We start from the raw sequence: 19563 nt of genomic DNA on the forward strand, positions 1-19563 counted from the left end.
CGGCGCTGCCCGCGGGGTCGGGGCCACTCTCCAAGGGCGAAGGGGGCGGGGAGGCAAGAGCAAAAACTCAGTGGAAGTGTTAGCTGTTGGAAAACCGCGGTGGGAGGCAACAGCTCTGAGGCTGGAAGCAGTGCTGTGCTAGGTACGAGGGGCTCTCGGTGCATGCTCTCGGAAAAGGAGGATTCGCCACTCGGCAGCCGGGCAGCCCTCTGGCCTTAACTGCGATCCTGGGGATCGCGGGAGAGACCCGGCAATAGCTCTGTTGTACCGGGGTTTTTCTACAAGATACATGTCTTGTACTAGGCTTTGCCTTTTATAATCAGCTGACACGGTGCACGTAGCAGCACTAGTCACACAACGTTTGGCAGAAACATTTCCTAGTTTAGTATCAGCTTTTGTCTATCTGGGTGCCTTACCCATCTGGGTGCCTTACCCTCTGTTTACAGCGCCTTCTGCAATAGGGTCCGTCTTTCTGTACTGCTGACAGCACTGTGCCCTGCGCGGCTTTCGAACACAAAGCAGGAACTCGGACAAATAAGCAAGAAGCAGTACATTGAAAAAATATCTGGGCAGAAACTTAGCCTTTTAATTGAGTGAGAAGCTTAGGGATAATAGTTTCCGCTATTTTGGTAGTTTCTTGTTCAGTACCAGGGGGAAGTCTCTAATTTATCATTGTTATGACAACAGGGAAACAAAATGTGATTATTTTTTTTTCCCCCTAGAATAAACAAAATGGTAAACTAGACCTCTCCAAGGTTTTAGCTTCACAGAATGTAAAGAATAGCATTTGGGAGGAAGAAGCATTTTCTCAGTCTGACGTACATCAAAATTTAAAGCAAAGTATGGCAGAAGGAGAAGGTTAGCTCATTAGTTTACGCAGTCATGAGTGAAGCTGGAAATATTTAGAGATAATTTGCCTCTGCTAAGAAGGGAGATAAGAACAGCTTTGAAAACAGTCTTTTAAAAGTTTCATTCCAAAAATAAAATACAATGCGTGAACGGAGATTTCTAGTGAGTGAGGAATCACAGGGAAGAAACTTAGATAATGAGAACTGATTTAGCAAAGAGAATCAAATAAGCCTTCTTTTAGAAAGTGGAATTTTAAAGAGACAGAAAGAAACTGAAGAAAACTGACAGTGCTCAGGACAGTTGTAGAAGAGGCAGTGATGGTGTCACAATGGGCTGACCTGCAGAGCATGCAGGTCTTGTAAGAGCCTAAAGAAAATTAGTGCAAAAAATAGCAAGAAACTGTGTTTGGGGGAGGGACAGAAAACACGACACTGGTTTTGAGAACTCCTCTCGCAGTATATCTTTCACAGAGGCAGCAGTCAATGGGTTCAACATGGGCGAGTCCAGGACAGGCAGCATCTATCAGGTATCAGGAAAGTTTCCACCTTGAAATGAGGCACAAATGCACACCAAGGTCATGTCCTTTCATCAAAAAGGAATTATTAGGGAGTGTTTCAGTAAGAGACCTGTTTTCTGTGAGCCTTGTCTACGAGGAAGCCTGATTTTAAATAATGATGCTGTCATCTCGGCTTTGATATTTGGATTAATATATTAATATATTAGCTATATATTAATATATAGCCAAGGAAGAAATTCTGTTTGGGATGCTACAGAGCAACAGGTCATATTAGTGATTAGTGTTGAATACCTTCTTGGACAGAAAGCATGACTGCCTGAAAAATACATGTTACTGAAAAATATATAGGTGTGCTTCAGTCCGGGGAAAGCATGATGGTGGTCTCATGTAGACAGCAGTGAAAAATCAGTAGACCTTCTAAAATATATCTATTTTAACCTAGAAGGTACTAAGGTAGTAACTCTGATTGGGAACTCTCTATATACATGATGAATTAATTAATCAGATGACTGCTCTCTATGGATTGTTCCAGCATACAACAGTAATCGAGCAAAATCTGATGGGGAAAAAAAAAGTAAAAGAATGTGAATGGAAAATCACCAATTTAAAGAAGACATACTGACCAGCACTTCAAAACCAAGAATGAGGATAACTTTGACTTGTTCATTCAGGCAGTGAAGGCAGCAAGTAGAAGTTAACACAAGTAAATGGCAAGGAAGTGGAGAAAGAGGAATTGGAGAACATCTGATAGAAAATACAGACTGTAAATTGGGGAAGATTATTTAGAGAAAGTAAAGATGTCAGGAGAAATCTAAATTTAACAGGATTAAGCACAATTAAAAGGAAGCATTTTGTGTTCTTAGGAACAAAATAATGTATATCTAGCAATTGTGTAATCATTATGGAGGTGGACAGGGTAAGATTTTAATGATGATGCAGGAAAAATCCCAGAAAAGTGTTGGATAAACACATGGACATATTATAGCTAACTAGTTTGTTTTGTAGATTAACATTTTGGGGGCAATAAAGTTTTACAACAATTTAAAATTAAGTATGCCAAATACTTATTGAGAAGATCTATACTCAATGATTTTCATTTTCAGCAAACTGGAACACTAGGGATATCTCATGCAATGGGAAGAATAGTATTGTTGATCCAATATCCCAGCAGTATGATGGTGGGTAGCCTGGAGAACTATTTCCAATTTAACTTGACATCAGTTTTATCTAAATTACTGGATAGGTCATCTCAATAATCAGGTTTTAACAGCTAGTATTCTTTTGGTTTTGTGGAGCATAAAACTTGTCAAAGTAGCTTTCAGAATAATGTTGTAGAAATCTTACCAATTTCTACACTGTCAAAATGGATAACAGAATGAATGCATTGAAAAGGAAATTATCATCCCATCTCCATCATCCCAGATGGACACAAACATAAGTTCATGTAGTTCCCTCATGTGAGCATATTAATCTGCATCCTAGAATGGAGATAGTCCCACCTTCAAGAGTTGGCAGCAAGAACTTCAAGGATTACGTTTCTTTTGGGTTTGGAACTTGGTTAGAGAATCCATTTATAAGAAGGGGCGATGGGAAGTATTTCAAGTACTGGTAAATCTTTTATTTTGTCTTTGCTTTCTTGAAGGCTCTTTTGTTTACACAGTAAGTCAGCTGACTGAACAAAATAGATGGTACACAAGCCTGGTGTGATTCTCATTTGGGAAAACAGGCTGCATTTTGTCTAATGCATGTTACCACTCATCGAAGTTCTAGGAAAAAATATGTATTCTTAAAATCTTAGTGACTGTTGAATAAATCTTGACTCTAATTTAAGGGGCTCTATAAAGCCTGACTTCCCTTATGGTTAGGAACTACTATACAAAAGGGGAGGGAACTGGAAGAACTAACTTCTCTGGTTACTGTTGTACAGCCATGAGTTGATTATAAGTGTAGGACTGGGAAGGCACTGGTCCTTTATTTTCCAAATAATTATTTGCACTTGTTTTATTTTTGAGAGATAACAAACATGGTTGAAAACAGCAAATATTAATATCTTCCATGTTTAAACTTCTTCACAATAGATGAATTTCTGGTGTTGTTGTGATTATAAAAGTTTCCCTTTGACTCTCTAGCAAAGAATGAGCTAATGGATTATTAATAATTAAGACTTGGATAGCAATAGAACTCAAAAATATTCATCAAAAGAAATAATCACTAAACAGCTGTGTTTCCAGAAGTATTCTGCAAGAGGCCCAATGGCATTAGACATTTTCAATAATGATCTAAAAAGTATAAAATCATTGCTGATTTACAGATGGAGTTTGTCAGTGCTAGGAGGACCAGTACAAATACCAGTTAAGTCAGAGGAAAAAGTCTAAAGAAGCCAAGAGAGGTTGGAAACATAAAGAGCAAATAAAAGGCTTCAAGCCAAGCTTGTAAAAGCACAGCTAATGTGACTTTGGGAGGAAAATTGGACATTCAAACTCTGAATAGATTAGAAAGACAATGTTGTCCAGAAAAAAATATGTAGAGGTGTGTATGTGTGTGTGTGTGTGTGTATATATATATATATATATATATATGTCTGGGACAGCCACAACTCACAGTTTTAATTTTTTTATGTATATGCTCAGCTGCCTTACCATGGAGGGAGAAGGTTGTCCTCTAGTCAACTCTACGGTGACCACTGCAATAAGCTTTTTGTTTGCCCCTTGACTTCTAATTACCAGAAGCATACAGAAAACCCTCAAGAGGAGAAAAAATACATTTAAGAGGCTGAACACCTGAAAAGGGAAGGGTTATAAAAGCTATAATAATTTAAAATCTTTTTGTTCTTTCCTAAGTTGCGTAACTGGCCTAGTATAGGAAAAGTATCATTCTTGGTCACAGTCCTTTTTTTTCCTAAGACATCTTTACACCTTTAGCACCTGTTGGTTTGGGAGCAACCAGGAAATGAAACTTTTGGGTTAATACCCTCTGGGTAGGTATTTTGTACCTTCTTACTAGCCCAGTGCTCAGTAACAGTGTTCCACAGAGCTGGATCTCGTTGGAAGTGTGTTGATACAGGAGCTGAGTTCTCAGCTTGGAAATTATCTGTTCAAGGTGGTTAGAAGGTTTTTAAAGACAGAAGGGTTTGGGATGAACGTTGGGATGAAGTAGATACACTGAGGTGACTTTGGGGAGCCACCCCATAAGGGATTAGTATTGCTTGAGACTAATCAAACCTAAATTGCAACATTCTAGATGGTGTTCAAAAGAGAAGCACCACTGTTGGTTTTCTGAAAACTGAGTTAGATGGTGACCACTTCTAAAACTCTATTTTCTTATTGTTTTGTTATCTAGATGTGAGAACTGCCTTTATCTTTCAACTCAGTGGAAACTTCCCTTCCCTGAGCAGAGCTGAAGGTTTATGGCAGGCACTTCCATCACTGTCTCCTAGTCACAGAGCTGTTGCCAGTATGCTTTCATGGAGAGCAGCAGAGCCTAAGGGTGCACTTCTACAGCTGGCGTAATCTGACATAAATCTGTGCTGCTGAAAGAGAAGAGACAAGGCGCCTCTCCTTGTCCCCTAGCCTTGTTCTTTTTAATCTGCAATAACTTTCAGCTTGTCTAACTTGAAAGCCACCACCAGCCCAAGTGAGAGAACAGAAGGAGGGTAAGTGTAAAAGTCACTTAGATTAAAATTATTGGGGGGTGTGTGGAAATCTTCACTGCAACACAAGGAGAGACGCAAAAACAGCCCTTTGCTCTGAAACAGTGCTGCATTAGCAGCACGAATAAAGAAATGAGTTAAGGGAAAAAGTGTGAGAGACCAGATGGAAGGGAACAGAGACGGCTAAGTGCACACTGAACAAATTCATCTGCTCACATCCTCTCATGCATCCGCTGCCCCCAAATGCGGAAAATGCTGGAAAGATCTGTTTCCCATCCTGCTCTTTGGGCTCCTTGTCCCTCTGTCCCCAGTCCTGCACGGGCTGTTCACACTCAAGGGTGATGCAGGCTGTGTAGTGGTCACTACTGTCACTACTCTGTTGGTGCTTAGCCAGCACCAGCAATGCTACAACTATGCCTCTTATAGGTTCTTGTCTAAACCCTTTGAAGCCCATATTTGTCCCTTCCAGCTTGGGAAGAGCTTTCCGTGAGGATGTGCAGAGCCACTTCACTGTTTGCCTTCACACTGCCTTTCACATTCCCCTTGTGATGTCAACACAGGGATTGAGTTTCCGAAATAAGGAGACATACGTCCATCAGCCTGACCCATGCTGTCCCATGCTCCCTTGTGACCTTCATCCAGCTGTATGCTACATCTCTTCTGACCAAAAAGTAACCCTTATGTGATGGCTGAATGGTTTACAGGCTGGAACTTGCACCTTTGACCAAACACTTTTATTTTGCTTAAGTAGAAGTTAAAGGCTTTTAGTTGATTCCCCTTTGTTTCTGACCTTCCTGAGAGTCTTGGCTTCTGATCGCATAGGATGGTGAATGCCAGATTGTTCTTGAGGGAGAGGATGCAAAGAAAATGGACCTGTTTTTACAAAGGAATGAGAATTAGCTTGTCTTCATTAACTGTCTGCAATCTTTCAGCCAAAGCTCAAGCCATCACTGGCCTTTGAGCTCTGTGCTGACTGGAAAAGGTGACTCAGCAGCTCAGGATGCAGAAACCGCTTCAACCCCTCAGATGGTTCACAGCACTGTCACATTCTGCTCGAAGGGCACCCAAGACGGTGGAGTGACAGGAACGGCCTCTTCAGCTGCTGTGGTTTCTAACGTTCACCAGAAGTGATGCTGCAGATGGGGGCAGGGGAGGCAGCAGCCTCTGCACCTTTCTCCCTGGGCTGTAGCGAGAAGAGGTAGACTCCTCCAAAAGTGAGGGATGGAGGGAATTTGGAGACCCTTCAGTAGAACTAATGGGATGGAAACATCCAGAGTGCGTGGCAGAGCCCAGGGAACAGGCATGCAGCAGGAGGGAAGATGGAGCTCCTGTGTGGGGTGTGGGTTGGTGGTGAGGACAGGTAATGGAGTGGCATTTGTTCCTCTGCTGAAAACTGTCCTTCCCTGCCACCTGCTCTTTGTCAGAATGGGAGGGGGCAGCTCTTGCCAGGGAGAACATCTGCTCTTGGCCACAATCAACCCTTGGCTGTTGGCTTCAAATGCTTTGTGGGAAATGCACTGGAAATCTGCAATTTTGTCTTGAATTGAATGTGCTCAGTAAGCTGATCTAAAGCTTCTATATATTTAGTCTTGCTTTCCTGAAATAATATAGGAAACTTACTGTTTGTCATCTTTGTTTGAGACTGCAGTAAACATGAAAACAGCTGAAGCTGAAAAGATCTTTATTCTGCTAAATCTAGTGGTCAGGCTCTTGTTTACAAAACTTAGAAATACTGTTGTAACCAAAAGCATGAAAGTCATACAGAAAAGAAGAAAAGAATGTTCCACTGATGTGTTTAGTATTTATTCTTCCATTAACCAAGGGAAATTGAGACCTTATTTGAAAGGTGGAACTATGGCATAAGACAGAGATACAGTGGTCCCTTTCTGTGGCAGAGCAAACAGAGCATTTAAGCAAACTGTGAAGTTAAACCTTTGCACTTCACGTTAAAAATAGTGGTTTACAATAGAACCTGGCCCCATGCTATGAACTCCTTGTTAAAGACAGTAATTTTACAGTTGCTTTTTAGGTTACAAAGCATGTCTCAGCTACAGAGACTAGTAATTTCTCTGCCAATTTAAGGACCTTCCAGTGTTTTGGCCGCTTGGTGTCTTAGAATGCTAACTGGATCTCATAGGCCTTGCTGGGAATAGATGTCCTTCTGTAAATAGGGATTTGGAGAACCTTTTCTGCCCCTTTATTTCTCAAAAGACTGTAACTGTAAATTTACATCAAAGGTCTCGGTAACCTTTGATGTAGTGTAGTGGTCAGTTTTTAGGTTTACTAGCATCTTTTTAATGTAGTAATGAATTCTTTTAACTCTGGTTTCTCCTTCTTCCATCCCCAAAGTCAGATGGCAGGAAGGAGACACAGGGAATGCCTTTTTTCCTCCTTGGGACTCTGCTGGCTGTGTTTCTCTTTTTCAACGTTTCTCCTAACCTAAATGACATTTTCAATTTTTATCGCCTGTTTTTAAAGTTGTAGCAGAACTGCATAGATATTGTAGCATGAGTCATGTGTGTACTTTACTAGACCATTAATCTCTAAATTGTTGTTAGTCTGGCAGAACATCAGAGAATATATCAAAATGATGGAAGATGAATTTAAGAGTAGTTGTAGCCAAAGTGTGCTGCTCTTTCCCTGGACCCTGGGAATTCTGCCTCTGCAGGAAGGAAGTGTGCTGTGAGCGTTGGCACATGGGAGCTACCCAGACTAGTGGATGAGGTGGTCCAGAGGACAGAAAACCCGGCATGTGCTGCTCCCTTAGGCTTTTTCATCATCTGGGGAAATGGGGCTAATGGTGCTACCTCTGTAAACTCCTTGGCAGCATATGGGTCAAAAGCACTGTGACAAATTTAAATGTTTCAATTTGTTACTAGGGAAAGGCTGAAGTTCAACAGACAAAAGTATGATGGTGGGCTCTAGTATTACCTGTTTTGTATCAGTTTCCCATACGTTGTGGGCAGACAGCACTGCTGAGAGCTGGAGTCAGCTGTGTAAGCCACAGAGCTGAGGGGAGCCTGGGAATAGTGGGAAAGTAGTGAGAGAGTCCCGGCCTTGCTTGATGTCTGTGTGCTGGGAGAAGTCTGGACTCATAAGACTGTGGCATGAGCATGAGAAAATGTATGTGCACAGAAGCCTCCTTGTGAGCGTTGTGGTTCTGCTGTGGGATAACTGCAGCTATCCTGTCTCACCAGAGCTTTGTGGGAGAAGCTGAGGTTAATGCCAGCCTGAGTATAAGAATGCTACCAAGTCTACGCTACACTGGTGACAATGGTCTCACCCTGTGCTGTCACAGGGAGCTGCTTGGCACATGACAGACTGAAAACAGCTCCAGCTCTAACACTGTCAGTAGATCTTGGGCGTAAACTAGTAAAAATCCTTTGTGGTGAGTCTGGTAGTGGCACCCGGGAACAGGCTGTATTGTTCCCCTCCAGAATTTCAACATCCTCTAACTCCCAGACGACCGCCACTGCTGCTGCGCTCATGCGTGCTGTGCCACAAGCTCCGAGCAGGAGACCTGGCTACATCTGAGCAGCAGACTGAGCAGCATGGTTACCACAGCAGCCCTAAAACCTACTCCCTGTGCCGCTGCTATAGCCTAACCAAAACAAGGAGACCTTTACCCATCTGCAGTGATAGCCTGTGGAGTGAAGGTCCTGGTACACCATGCATAAGGTAGGCATGCAGCTGGAGAAGCAGAAATACTACAGCGGGCCTGAAGGAAATGTGAATGAAGTGTGTGTGTGTGTGTGTGTGTGAGAGAGAGAGAGAGAGAGAGGAGTAGAACAGCAGCAAATCAAAGGTTAAAGGAATGGTCTGTATTGATAACCAAAGGACACGACCAACTGCACTAAAAGTGGATAAATGCTGAAAAAATGTGTTTGTGACAAGTCCAGCAGCCTGCACCCTGATAAGCCTCACATGGATGGCTTGTCAGCAAAAGGCATGGGTGCTGATAAAGCCCATGTGCAGATGACTCTTTGGGGAAGAAAACTGTGCTCCAGTAACAGAAGGATCACAGTAAGCTCAACAGCACATCCCGTGTGTGAGCTGTCCTCCTCCTCTCCCAGAAGGAAAACAGACCATGGCAGCTAAAGTACCCAAAATGAGAGGAGAAAAAAGGCACTGAGCAGCCACCTGTCCCAGGTACATGAGATTTCAAGGCAAATGGATCACACTGCAGTAACCATTAGCTCCTGAAGACAGCAAAAGACCTGCTCAAGAATTTGTAGCTTGCCAGTGAAGAGGAGCCCAAGAGATGCAGTGAGGACTTGACATCTGGCACCCTTGGTCTCATCTCACGTGGGATCCTGCCAGAGCACCTGGGTGAGCTTGGTGCCTGTGAGTACAAGGGGAGTGCATGTGGGTGAGAAAATAAGTGTGGCCCAAACGATTTTTCAAAACAAACATCATCTTCCTGTTTCATAAGGTCTTGCACTGTTGCTGCACTAACTTGCTGTATCATAGCTACATTAAAAACTGCTCCATTCTTAAACAAAGCTTTCACATCCTTTTCTCCTTTATAGCTGGTAATCAGAGTTTAAGAAGCTTTTGTTTTGGTGTGATCAATGGTGCAAAAATATAATGAGGTCCAAATTGAGATGTAAGAAGCTCTGAGGGCTGAAAAATACTGGATGAAAATATCAGACAAAACAGGAGGGCAAGGAAAGTTGCCAGATGCTTTCAGTGATGAGAAGTGCAAAATTGAAACTACTCAAAAGCCTTTTGCCTTCACTGTTCCCACCAAAAGTAAGTTGACTTCCCCTGTGTCTGCGTAAAGAATGAGCTGGTCGTGACCCATGAAGAGACTGGCTGCTGAGAGTCATCTGAATAAGGGTGCTGTGGGAGCCCAGTTTATAAATGGATTTTAAAGCTAGGACTCCCACATCTGCCCCATAGGGTTACTGTAGAGCTCCTATTTCTCCTTCAGCCTCTAGCCTTCATTTCCATACTTCACATCTCTTTAAGTGAGCCCCCATCTCTTTAGGATCAAATCCTACTTTCAGTTAGTGTTGTTGTCCTTATGAGTATCTGAAGTTGGAGTTATTTTTCTCATTTGTCTTTTTATGAGTTTTATTGTTCCTGTGTAAGATGGTGGTTTCCATAGATACTTCAGACATTAATCTGTCCTCAGTGGACATACAGTTCCTCCCAATGAATGACAGAGCAATTTACCCCTTCTGCTTGAGGCCTTGGCTCCTTCATCCATATCACTGCTATACTGAGCATTTTAAAACACTGTTGCTGTAATGTCATCTTGATGCATTGCCTTGTGCTCATTACACAGCTTTCAATCCACATGACAGAACTCCTGTCCAACCAGTTTTAAATTCAAAAATGGTACATTGCATTCTAATTTTGAATTTTGTCCCAATAACTGTTGGAAACTTTAGCTCAGCTTTTCTCTGCTATGGGTAACTGTTAAACAAAACAGTGTTTTGTTATTCTTGTTCTCTTTCCCCCCCTTGAGAAATGTTATCAAAGGACAAAGTCTGGCAAAGTATTCAGGACTGGTACGTTCCTATATGAGTGCTCAGCTAGCACCGACTGCTGTTCTTTCAGACAGCTCTTGTGTGAGTTTTCTGTCTTTATCCTGTCTCCACCTTGTCCCAGAGGAAAGCATATATCCTGGATTGCAGAGGTAGATGGTAATGTGAGTCACTGCTTGGTATTTAGTGGTGAGAAATTTAATCACTATCAGTCTCCCCAAATCCTAGCAGAAGCCAAGAAAAATCTGGATGTGGCATAAGTTAGTTATTTCTTCTTTGGCTCTATTCTGCTCTTATCAGGCTATTTACTGCACAAGTGGGGCTGTTCTGCTGACTCAGCATCACAAGAAGTGATGCCAAGGCAGCTCCAGGCCACATTTAAGAAATTACAAAGGAGACCATTAGAGTCACAAGTTTTCTCTTTAGCTGATTTATAAATGGATTTGTTTTCTTTCTTGTTCGTTTGTCCCAGAGCTGTTAATAAATAACTATTTCAATGTCCCTGCTCCTGCAGGATATGTGAGGAAAGTGTGTGCTCATGTGAACTTGTTGCAAGCTCTGCAGCTGGGCTGGAGATCCTGTGGCTGGAAGGTAGGCTCCAGCTTGAGCTTGGGAGTTCCCATCCCAAATCAGAGGGAAAATGGTGCTGAAAGAGGCTGGGAAGCACAGTGGCAGGAGGGAAGCACCAGACCTGTAGCTGCTTTTTGCATGGGCCCAGGGTTGCTGGCCAGTCCTGCTCCTGGAGAGCTGTGCTTATCTTAACAAAGCCAGCTGGTAGCTCCTTTCTGTGCTATGGATTTGTCCTCTTTCCTATAGCAGCCATGTCACAAGCTTGTTGCTTCATCAGCTGAAGTAACCCCTGTTTTGTTGGCTTTGACAGTGGGGAGTGTTGATTTCTCTGTCCCAGTAGGCATCTTTGGACTCTCAGGCTAGAGCCTGGAAACCTGGAGGGAGTGTTACAGAAGAGCATGGAACTTCTCAGCTTGGATCTCCTTGCTGGGAATGGAGAGCAGCTGGTGGGAACTCCCCTTCTTACTTCTCTGGGGGAGATGCAGTGAGAAGTCAGAGCTGTGATGTCCATTTGCCAGGCCCAGTCCTGGGTGCAGTCTCTGCAGATGCCTGGGGGCTGTTCAGTCACCCAGAGCCCTGGGTGATGCTTCTGCTGCAGCCCCTTGCACATAATATGTGTAGATGGGACAGCTGACCCTGAGATCAGCTCAGTTGGTTAGAGCCTGGTGCTAATAACACCGAGGTTGTGAGCTCAATCCTCTGAGCCATTCACTTAAGAGCTGGGCTTTGATGATCCTTGTGGGTCCCTTCCAACTCAGAATATTCTGTGATTAAGCTTGTGCACTTGTCAGAAAGATGGGCTGCTCTGACTGTCCCTCTGTGCCCATGCTGCCTTATCAAAAATATTTTGTGTTTGTATTTTGAAATATTTGAGGCAAGGACAGTGGGGGGAGGGGCAGGGAAGATTAATGAAGACATACAAATTGAAAACCAAACTATGTTTTGATTACAAATGGGTTTCTTTTCCTGAGCCTAATTCTTCCCTTGGGATTCACTGCACGTCCCAGTAATAAGTAATGTGAACTTTAGAGATTAATAACATCCTGTGCCAGCCCATTCATCCAGCAAAACTCCTTGGCTCTTTTGTTACATGTCGGCATGAGGCTCCAGCCTTTTCAAAGTGCTCTTCTGACTGTGAAAATTTAGATTCATATTTACCTAGTTACCTTTGTAACATCAAGAAGTATTTCTTCTCTTACACTCAGGAACTTTGTCAAGGCCTGTGCCCCGCAATAGGCTTTGATCCCATGTTCTTTCCCGTTGGTTGTCGCTAGAAATACCACAGGATAATTTGTTTCCTGCTCTTTGAAATGGAAATTGTAGCAGGATGAGGAACAGAGCATGATATTCATGCCAAATATCATGAGCTGAATTCTCCTCATGGTTTGTGGGAATCCCAGTTATTAAAGTTGACCTCTGAGAACTCGGTATATTTTTCCACAAGACTTGGACAGTGGATGTGCTCCTCATCAGGAGACAGAAACTATTCCAGCTGTTCCCTGTCCTCTGCTATGAAAAGAGGACTGGAGGATAGCAGTGCTGACAGCTGAGGGCAAGGGGGCAAGTTGGGAAGTGTTTAAGTGGAGTGCTGTCTTTTTTATCCATGCAACCCTAACCCTGGCTTACTGAAAGGAGGCAGCAGGACTGCTGCCCTGCCTGGATAGCCATGGGCCTTTGCTTCATCTACTAGGATTAGTTGCAAAGGGAAGGTGCCTACAGTTTTCTCTGCTGCAAATGGGTGCTATGTATGTTAAGGGAGGAAAAGCTCACTGGGTATCTGCTTCTTTCACAGCAGATACCTGTGCTGGAAATCACACTATTAAGAGGTGGCACAACCTGGATGTAGGGAAAATCCCAGGCACAGACAAGCACTGCAGCTTGTGTGCTTGCATACGGGGCTGCTGCAGAATGGGCATCATCCTCCAGGGGCTTTGCCAATGGTTCTGCTGATGCTGCACCAGCTTGTAACAGTGTTTGTGCTTCTGTGATCAGTCTCCAATTGTTTTTGGTCCTGGATGGGAAGTGAAACTTCAGGAGAAAAGCTGATTGCTTGGTTGTGCAGAAATACTTGGGAAGCTCGAGTTCCTACTGGCTGCGGAAGCACAGGCAGTGGCTCTGCTTGCTCACATGTGGCACTTCGGGCAGCTGTGTTTTTTGTTTGGAAACCAGGGAAATGAGCTCCTGAAAGCAGTAGTGTTGCTCAACACACAAGGTGATCCCAGGAATCTGCAATTCAGAGAAAAACATCTTTGAGACGTGGCAAGAGGCTTGGCGGTCCAGCCCCTCCAAGGCAGGAAAGTTCGTCAGTGGAGAGGCATACGGGGAAACTGGTGGCTTCTGGGGTTTGTATTTCGACACTGCTGTAAGTGCTGGGTGCAGAGTGTTCTGTGGGTGATGAGGGGTTTGGATCTGTTTTCTCTGCGGTCCTTCTCCCTGTCAGAACTTCCTGTGGGGCATAGCAGTATTACAGTGCTCAGGACTTTGTGTTCTCCAGGAAGTTTCTGAACTTGCTGGCCCAGTGTAGATATTAAGGGGGGGAAGCGGTTGTTCTGGAAGCTGTTTCCTCTTATTTTTTTTCCATGACAAATTGTACACCCTGCTGGTGTGGGTGGTTGGTGGGACATGGGGAATGGTGGGCTGCACTGGGTTAGTAATGTGACTCACTCATCACCCATCTTCCAATATAAGCAGTGGCCCTGCTGTCTTTAACAGCAACAATAATTAAATAGTTGTACACAATAGCTGCCTGGGGCTGAACTGGGACTAAGTGACCAAAGCAGGAGAGGTTTAGTGCTCATTACCAGCCAGGATGCTGGAGACAGAGAAGGGAGTGACAGTCTACACTGGGATGAGGAAAGCTGATATGATGGTGGATTTTAGTGGAAGACAGGGTAATTCCTCAAAACTGGGAGTGATAATTTCATAATTTGCAATCCATTACTTCCAGCTCAAGAGAAATATATGTTGGCCCCAGTCTTGATACAAAAAGAGACATTGCAATGAGAGTTTTGAATTATTACAAAAGCAATTCACAGTTACTCTGTGTCAACAATGTCTAGTTGTTAAAAGAAGTGACTTCACAAAATAAAAAAAACTTGAGCTGAATCAGCAGAGTATTTAAAATGGGCAAATAGGAATGCTAATCAGAAGGAGACTGTTCATTTCTTATGCTCTTCCACAGAAGCCGTAATCCAACTGCTGAAAGTTATGTTCATTTGAAAAAGAATAAAATCTCTTAAAATTGCATATTTAGAGGCAAAAAAAGGAAAGCTAAAATTAGTGCAAATTTAAGGTTGCAAAGTGTAAAAGATGGTCAAAAGAAGCATAAGGAAAAAATGGTGACCAGAGATTTAAGAAGAGCAAAGAAGGATCTTGAGCAAAAAAGGAAGCCTGGCAGCACCATTGACCCATTGCAAGTCAGTGTATTAGAACTATCAATGACAGCTGAAAAGGTGTCAGCACTTGATTTTTCTTTCCCCCTCTCTCCTATCGAAAGACAAACAAATGCCTTCACATCATGTGCTAGTCAGGTATATTCAAGCAATAACTTAGCTGATAAGCCAGGGAGGAGGGGAAGCCATCTGGAGCTCACTGGATATTTTCCGATGGAACTTCAAGCTTTGTGGGTAATGGCAATAAATCTTCTCCAGTTAAAACAGAGCTTTGATGGGCTAGTAGCAAATTAATACCAGAAGTTTCCTGACAGGAGACTGATGTAACTGATAACAGTTTTCTTTTCTGATTTGAAAAACCTCTTTGAATTGAGAATCCTAAAGAAATGAGCACGAGCACAAGTAGGGTACAGGCATAGAAGTCCAGTAAACACCATATAAATATGAAAAATAACTGTGTAAAGGTCACTGTGTCAGCAGTATCCTGCCACTTGTTGGTTGTATATTAAGTATCTGGGTCTGACTGCTGTGATATTAGCCATAAGAGTATCTTCCCGCCGAGATATTTAATCAGCAGGCATCGGGAAAGCTTGGTGGGGCTGGTGTATAATAGCAGGGAGATGGGCTGTGATGCCAAGCTGGGAGGCAGCACGAGTGCCTTGCAGAGAGCCAGGGAGGCTGAGCACCATACCCAGCACTGCAGGGCACCGTGGGAAGGTCTCTGACAGGGGAACCTGCTTTGTGCACAGGGTGAATGGGGGATTTGTTGGTGTGGCAGTCCGGGTCACTGGGGCTCGTGCCCAGAACCCCCCGGGCGTTGCCTTTCCAGCAGTAAACCCACACCGCAGGGACAGCGTAAGCAGGGCCGTGGGACTGCCCTGAGCACAAAGCCCCTCTGTGCTCCGGGCAGATGCGGAAGGCAGAGAAGGGGCCTGTGTGCTGCCTGCTCCTTTGTGTCTGTCTCTTGATGCTATTGCTCGGCTTTTGCTGCCTCTAGCACCCGCCAGCTCTCCAGGATTTCCATGTGGTTTTTTTTTTTTCCAGGAAAACAGGGCTCGTCCAATGTGTCTTGTGCAATTTCCCAGGGTCGTATCCCAGTCACAACACTAAAAACAGCAAAAGGATGAGTTGTTCCCACACCAAGCATTGTTGTACACATGGATAGCATTTAGCAGGACGGTTGCCATGACTGAATTATGTCCGAATGCAACCTGGAGCTTTGTTGGGGAAAGGAGGGAACACATTTATTCAACTGCATCTGTATCCCACAAGGAGAGCACAGGCATTGCATTGGCCTTTGCTAACAGCGTAGCTTATGAGTTGATTGGCCTCTTTTTGCTGACTCCCTGCCTTCTGAACCAAGGAAACAGAGCTGGGAGAAAGTCCAGGAGCCACCCCTGTCCTAAGGCAGATCAGCTACAACAGTGCTGGCAGATAGAGATGTCATTTGTCTGAAGACAATTAATGAGTCTCCCTTGCTCTTCTTTTTTCCAAACTTAACAATCCAATTCCTTCAATCTTTCCTCATAGGTCAAACTTTTAGACTTCTGATCTTTCTTCTTATTCTCTTCTGGAGTTTCTCCAAGTGGTCTACATGTTTCCTCAAAGGCAGTGCCCAAAATTGGTCACAGAACCTCACAGGAGGCTTTACCAGCTTTAGATGGAGGGAAGGATTACTATAAACTGCTATAGCTGCAATAATGTTTTCTCTAGAAGAGCTACTTAACACATTGCTTACCACACTGTCTTTGGGTGATGGCTGTTATCTAAATGTCACATTTTCTCTTGTCCTTAAGTGAGTTAGGCTTTCCCCTATTTGTCAAATTTATTTTCAATTCCAGTCCTGTGTGTCAGTGAGCTTTTCTCCCAGCTTGGTGTTATCTCAGAGACAAGCACACTCTTTATCTTCCAGCTCACTAGTGCACAGGTATGTGTGTACATGGGACAGATTAGTTCAAGCACTCTGCCTGGCTGTGTAGCCTAGATTCATAGGAGTCTGCTGGGATTTGAGACATGTAGGGCTGCGTGATCTCAGTATCAAATGTCTCTGAAAGACAGCATCCAAAAAACCCATTACATTGTTTGGATTATCAGTTTTGCTGACACTTCAGTGTTTGTACTTCAGCACTTACAAGTATTTAAACTGGAAAAACATAATCCAGTAAATGTGTATTTATTATTCTATATAGCACTACTAGGAGGGTCAGAGATCACATCAGTATTTAGGCCACAATCTTTGCCATATGAATAATTAAAACTTGGAGCAGAGTCTCCCACACTGTTCCATGTAGCAGTTGTAAAAATCCTGATCTGGAGCTTAAATTCTAATTTCAACATGCCCAGTGTCTAGCCCCAAGATTTTGAAATAAACCCTCTTAAACCAAAGCCATTTACTTACTGTATATGTGCTTGTATGTATATTCTAAGACAAACCTGAGCCTCTCCACAGCCTAAGACATGTTGGCCTGAAACAGGTGGTTTACATTACTTCGCAAAGTCTTCCGAGGTAACCTAGATAAGAGGATGTTTAAATGAAAAAGGCAGATAAAGAATGAGTAAGAAGTCAGTTGGGGACAGAGGAAATTTCATTAAATGGTTGATAAATGAAAGAGCGTGGCTCTTCTGAGTGTTTATGGTTTCAGATGTTTGGTTGTGGTGAGTCTGAAGGCAGGAGTGCCTCTTGAGTAACGTGCATCAAAACCTGATGCAAGTTCAGCAGCCTCACAGAGTAATTGGTGAGTTTTTCAGGCAATTCAGCCTGAAAAGCTTAATGACTACTGAAATCTCATTTTAACTCACCAAAAGGATAATGTGTGTATCCCCTCTCTGAACAGCAGCACTGACTGCTCCCATGCCCTTTCCCTGCCATCACTGCTGACAGAACTCCACAGATACGAAACTCTGCAGTTAGTAAATGAGCACAGACTGCATTGCCCAAGCCCCTCTCTACTGGGTGGGTTTGCTGGGATTCCATAGCAGAGGTGCTGGGTTGACTTAGCTCTGGCCATTATGGTAGATGATCATGTTTCTGAGGTAGTACAGGTCCCTACCTCACTTTGCTTTGGGCTAGGACTGTGTCATATCCTGTGTTCATTACTGTGCAAGGCTAGCCTTGCAGCTCTGGTCAGAATGCTCAAGAAAAATAAAAACAGATTATTCTGTATGCAGAGAAGTGCTGCTGAACTCTTCAGGTAGATGGAAAAGGCTGGAAACACAAAAATCCAGAAAGGATCATTGTTTATAAGTTGACTAAGGGAATAAATTCCAAAAGCATTGAGAGTTGCAGAAGTTATGAGATCAAAGTGGAACACGGACAGAAGGAATAGACTAGCAATAAAGAAATAAAGACTGAAAATGAGAATGTTTCTGACCATACAGAGGCGTAGTGAGAGCGTAAAGGTGATGGTGGGAACTGTCTCTGTCAGTGTGGCACTTGTGCAGTGGAAGAGTGATGGCCTTGCATTACAGTCTCTTGTGATCTCTTCTGTAACAGATTGAGTGTGAACACCCAAAGGAAAGATCACACATCAACTTTAGCTGTTGTGCTAAGCCAGAGTTTACAAAAATATCTGTATTTATTAGAGATGATGGGTTACAGTGAGGTTATCTGAATCGAGCATGGCTTTGGACTATGCACAGCATCATTCCTTTTCTCCTTGACAATCCTAATTTCGGTTTTCAAACAAGCCTTAGTCTCTCATTTCATCTCTAAAAGCAGCTGGTTGCCTGATTCCTTTTAACTTTTGTTGCTAAATCTTGCTTGGTGAGAAGGGAGTTGGGAGGTGGGCAGCCTTGGCTGTGAGTGACATCTCCTGGCATATAGAGCTGCCAGTGAGTTAGTGTCATTCTAGGGGTAGTTTCATATTTGTCTTGAGGCTCTGGAAGACAAAGGAGTCAAACTTGCTTCCTTGCCTTCACAGAGAGCTGCCTCCCACACTGATGTGGTCCTTCCTGGGTTATGCACTGAGAGCAACAGGATTTCTGCAGCAAAACTGCTGTCAGCTGGAGTGGCTGACAACATCCTTCTCAGTTCTCTGTCTTAGAGACAGAAAGGGTATTAGATCTGGTTGTGTTTTGAGACCATCACTGGATGGAACCAATGGTAGCCCTTACAAAAAAAGCAAAGAGACCAAAATTAGAAACAGACAGAGATGCCTGAGCAGCTGGGCTGTGCTCCAACATCTAGAGAGTGCTTAATGCCCGCGCAGCCGGGCAGGGCTCCAGCACCCAGCAGCTCTGAGGTTGGGGAGAAGAAAAGCAGCATCATTTCTATGCCTACTTATGGCCTTATGTTTTTGTCACTGCTTACAGAGGGCAGCATGGGAGAAAGAGGAGAGATCTGTCTCTATTCGGGTTCTAGCTGGGCACAGAGACACAAGATCATGTCTGCTTAATCTTAGCTGAGGAAAAACTGCTAATGGAAGAAAAATCCTGGGGTCTGGCAACCAGACGGTCACGTACTGCTCCACTTTGTGGACACTGGGAAGTGTCTGCATGACATTCAGCGGTGTGAATTTGAAATTCAAAGGAGCTGGAGGAAGCGAGAATAAGTTCATTCTTTAGCCCCTGCAGAACCTAGAGCTGATGGAGGTAACCTAGTGCACAGAAAAGGGAACTTGTTGAAATGCCTCACTTTTCTGAACAAATGGCAGGGGAATTTTTATGACGTTGAATTCTTTACCTGGATTTGCAGTGTTGTTGTTTGGTTTGGGTTTTGTTTGTTTTTTTAAATAATTGAGTATTCAGTTATGTGCACTTTGAGTGCTATTTAGAAGGTTATTACTTTGCTAGGCTACCTTCTGGATTATGCTTATCATTCTGTACCTTTTCCTGTATGAAACATTTCAATAAAATGCTCCTTGGTAGCATAAGAGTTCACACAGATGGATACTCTGATATGGGACACAGCAATGAAATCACATCTCTACAACCCACAGAGCCCTGAAAAGTGCTCATGATACTGAACTAAAATTCAGGCAAGAGTCACATTCAGGGTTAAGAAAATAATGTGCCTTGGCAAAAAAATGACGGATCTCACACTGCAGGTGGGATGCAGACAATTATCATTATGCCTCTGCCTACAGACAAGGGATT

The 19563-nt window shown here is 43.4% G+C and overlaps 1 protein-coding gene across 5 annotated transcripts in view; it reads left to right on the plus strand.

The window, feature by feature from the left end:
* ENTPD1 (ectonucleoside triphosphate diphosphohydrolase 1) overlaps positions 1–19563 on the plus strand; it is a 32829-nt gene that overhangs the window by 713 nt on the left and 12553 nt on the right. Inside the window, exon 1 of one of the 5 annotated variants that reach the window (XM_018069209.2) lies at positions 4729–5018. The exons of 1 other annotated variant lie outside the window; for it this stretch is intronic. The gene's annotated coding sequence lies outside the window, so the exon portion shown is untranslated. Of the gene's footprint in view, positions 1–4728; positions 5019–8645; positions 8694–13130; positions 13440–19563 lie in introns of those variants that run through there. 3 more of the 5 variants (XM_018069210.2, XM_018069206.2, XM_018069207.2) reach the window with 3 other exon arrangements.

This window comes from Manacus vitellinus, unplaced genomic scaffold (assembly GCF_001715985.3).
Source record: "Manacus vitellinus isolate BGI_N305 unplaced genomic scaffold, ASM171598v3 scaffold_15_pilon, whole genome shotgun sequence".
Lineage (NCBI taxonomy): Eukaryota > Metazoa > Chordata > Aves > Passeriformes > Pipridae > Manacus > Manacus vitellinus.